The 4,043-nt window shown below is 62.9% G+C and overlaps 1 protein-coding gene across 1 annotated transcript in view; it reads right to left on the reverse strand.

The window, feature by feature from the left end:
* The window catches only part of LOC113207358 (long-chain-fatty-acid--CoA ligase 5), an 18,131-nt gene that overhangs the window by 13,183 nt on the left and 905 nt on the right, over positions 1-4,043 (reverse strand). The window lies entirely within an intron of this gene.

Below are 4,043 nucleotides of genomic sequence, written 5' to 3' on the forward strand. Positions count from 1 at the left end.
AAAAAAAAAAAAAAAAAGCGGCGCCAGTGGTCAGTGGCAGCGTGGCGGGGCGTGGCGGGGAAGGCGGCGACGGTAACGGGACCCCACCACCACCCGGTGATTTGTGGTTAGACTGATGTAACGCTTCGCAAAATGCTTCAATAAAACCTGCGCAGAAACTCCGCGCGTCGACGGCACAAACTTATGACAATCCCACGTGTACGTTCTGCTGTCGCAGGCTGCGACTCGCAGCTGTCGCTGTCGTTGACGCTCGCGCCGTGCAAGTAGGCAGCCGTCCCGCACGCCCGCATGCGGTACAGAATAACTAGCGCCAGTACGACTTCCACGCGGCGCTAGTTGTTACCTGCGTGTTTCTTGTCACCGCTTGATAAATATGCAGGTGGTGTGTGTGCGCGCGCGTGTGTGTGTGTGTGTGCAGACGCAATTTTCAGGAAAAGGTGTGCCCCAATAGCTATCCAGGGTCCATAACGCCTTAATTTACACCGCCGGTGTTAGCACCGTGTCGAATAGCGTGCGAAGTGTTCTCTGCGACGTCCCCGTACGAACTGTCCAGATAGTACGTCCATTTTTCTCGAGATTTATTTGGTAAATTGCGGGAGCTCAGCGCCTGCAAGACTCGTGGTAGGCCACCCCGCAGTACATGCATGCACTGCAAGCGAGATGTTGCCTACCCATTAGGCGCTATGAGAGCTTGCTTGCTTGCATAGGCTGAACTTGGCAGTTCCGTAAACGACAAGTGACGGACGTACCTTCTGGACGGCCCCTCACAACCGTGCAAACGATTCAACGTGCGGGGAATCCCCACCCCCCACCCCCCACAGCTGGAAATCGCGCGTTGTTATCCTAACTCGGTTTTCTTTGTGACGTGCCATTCTCCGGGCGCGGCTGGCGAGGCCCTCGCCGGGAGGCGCTGAGCTAGGCCCTAACCCACTACAGTGCACACTCCCCCTGCACTCTGGTTGAGCCTCCTTTGTCCCTGGGTCCTCACCTCCCGGGCGCGGCCCGGCCCGGCCACGCCCGGCCCGGCACGCCCATCAAGCCCCGCTATAGGTCCCCGGCCCGAGCGCGCCTCCGCTCCGCTCCAAAATCTAAGTTAGCCTTGAGGTTCCGTTGAACCCCGAGCGCGGCCGAGGCCGTCTTACACTAGGGTGCAGTCTCCCCCGTGCGCGGCCGACTGGCGGGCCGAGTGGCGGGCGCAACGCCTCTCCACTTAAGTTTTCCGATTAAATCTTAACGCGCGGGCCCGAGTCGTCGCCACGCTCTGCATCGATTGACGCGCGGCCGCGTCTCATCGGATGGGACATGTCACGTCGGGGGGCGGGCGGCACCCTGGCAGCGTGTCCGGCCCGCCGCAGCCGTCGCGACGAGTCGATCGCCGGCGGGGCAGCCATTGCACCACTCGCACACCACCGGCGGTGGGGAACACATACTGTAGGATTCTGTTCTCTCTGGGCGGGCGCACCGGGACCCAAACGCTGCTCACAGCGGTCCCGTCGTCGGCGAGGAACGCTCTCCACTCGGGGAGAATTAGCTGTCAAGATGCCCGCTCGCGCCCGCAATAACGGAATTGAAAGGAAGTGGCTCCGGCCAGATAGGCAGCCGCGCAGCACGAGTACGGCGCGGGGGCAGCCGTGGGGGGCAAGGGCCCCTCGAGGGCCGCCCGGCCAGCCGCGGCCAGCCCGTGAGTCACGGACCCCGGCCGGGCCGGGCCAGCGGTGCTGGATGCAGCTCCTCTAGTAGTGGGAAGTAGGGCAGGCCGCAGTCCCGCAGCGTTTGAGCCGACGGAGAGGCAGTCCGGGCAGGAGTTCGCGATGTCCTGGCTACGCCGGCTACGCCCCGCACCGGCACCACGCCCTCTGCCCACCACCGCCCGGGTGCTGCGGAGCTCGCGGGGGACGCGCGGCGAAGCGGGGCGGGTGGGGCGGGGCGTCAGGTTCCTGATCATGACCTGCTCAACGGTTGTTCGGATCTTCACCTCTCGACGGTTCCCGCTGGGCGCTTCGCTTCGCCCGGCGGTGGGGGTAGGGTGGGGGAGAATAGGCGGGACAGAGGCAGGCCGCCGACGCCCGGCCCTGGAGCACACGGCGGGGAGCTTTGAACTCCGGCCCGTTCCCGACCATTACGTGAAGCCGTGACTCGGTTCGGCTTCGGCTCGGCCGCTGGACCGCTGGGCGGCCGCTGAGAGTACCGAGCAAGTATCACTTTGGGCCACGGGCGATATTTTTTTAAGAAGGGCCACAGCAGCAGTTAGCCCCAAGAGTTGCGGGCGACGGGTTGATTGCAAATGGAAGTGCCGTTGGCAAAGTCGCATGCACAACGGCAGCCCTCATATCGAGCCACGCCACGCCGTGCGGCGAGCCTGCTGTTCGGTGGGTGTCGGTACACGCCCCGCCCTCCCTGCCCTGAGCTCTGTGAGTTCTGTTCTGTTCGCTTCCCTTCGCCCTCTGGGCTGTGACGGTGTCACCCAGTAGCGAGGGAAGCCCTACGACTGCACGATGGCTGGGACGGGCCGGGCAAAGGCGAGTTCTGCAATGAGGCCAGAGGGGGCTGTACCGCACCCCCAGCCATCTCCTTACCCCTACCCCGGCGGTGGTCGGGTGACATAGACATGACCAGGGGCGTCCACATTCGTCGATGTACCGGTTATAAAGGCTAATACTCCCCGGTGTTGCGGGTTTGCATACCCAAGGGGTCATGGCGCCTAACGGGCAGACCGGGTAGGCATACCCACAACACTGTGGTGTACTGCCTTGACAGACGGTGCGATCAGTTTGGTCCGCCCGCCTACCATCCGTGATCATAGCGCCTTACGGCCCAGGCGAGAAGACAACCCAACCCACCCGCAGGCGTGCTTGCGGTACAGTCCAGCTGCGGAGGTGGAGGACGTGTGTGTGGGGGTCCAATCAGCCACTTTGGTACAGACTGGAGAACCATCGCGTATGACCAACTTTTCGTGCCGCGCGCCCACGCTTTTCCAGGCGTATGGAAGTGGAGACAAATAACCCAACGGTATCGCGGAATTCATTGTCATTTCCGCTCCGCATCCCAGGCGGTCCCGCCGCTGCCGCGACCAGCTCGTCCGCCGCTCCGACTCCCGTTAGGATCGCGCGCGCGCCGCCTGCTCGGTGCGCAACCCAACGCGCGCGCCCGCCTTGCTGGCTGCTGGCCGGGCAGCGCGGGGGGTCTGCTCCTTCTCCGCAAGGGCGGGGCGAGCGTTGGAGGCAGGCCGAGCTATTTACGATCTCAACTGGATAGTTTACTCGAGCAGAAAAACTCCCTGGGCGCCGTCTGTTTCTTACTGCTGCTCTGCTCCAACTCCAAAGCGTCCAGTGTATATCGCTGGTATCGCCCCGACCGCAGGGAAATCGACCGGAATTCTCGGGTCGTTACCGCCGTGCAGGGCAAGCAACGAGTGTTGCATAATGCCCCAAGTTCGTGGAAGGGACCGTTCGCAAACCTCGACTCCTTGTTGGCAAAAAGTATGAATTGCTTCGCGGATCTTCATTTTTGAAGATGGTGTTTCCATTCTGTTGTTTAGATTATGCTGTTACCTAACGGGGGTATCCAGATTCCACCTAGTATAGGGGTAGTGTGGTTGGTTTCATGTCGCGTCTTTTGCCTAGGCAGATTGCAAATATGTCGTAGCGGTGAAAATCCGCTGCGACGCACGGGTCGAAAGCTGCCTGGAAAGTTCCACCTCACCTACCCGTGCGTAAACCTCGTCGTCTGCCCCCTGGCGATCCACCCTCCTGGAATGCTGTAATTTAATAACTAAACCGCCCCACCCGGGTGGCATGTCGGCCTGCCTTCGATCCACCATCGGCGGCTGGCATGGCACGCGCGGCCGGTGCGGTAGGTGCGGTGCAGCGGCGCGAGGAGAGGCGACGGGGACACCGGCAGGGGTGGGTAGTACCGCGCTTCGCCGCGCCGCACTTCGGGTAGCGCGGCTACCGCGGCCAGCCGGGTGATCGGTACTCCCGCGCCTGCGGGGGCGGCCGCCGGGGGCGCCGGAAAGGGTAGCGGCCGACAGAGCGGGGTGGGGG

Source organism: Frankliniella occidentalis, unplaced genomic scaffold (genome assembly GCF_000697945.3).
Source record: "Frankliniella occidentalis isolate FOCC.00 unplaced genomic scaffold, Focc_3.1 Scaffold1018, whole genome shotgun sequence".
Classification (NCBI taxonomy): domain Eukaryota; kingdom Metazoa; phylum Arthropoda; class Insecta; order Thysanoptera; family Thripidae; genus Frankliniella; species Frankliniella occidentalis.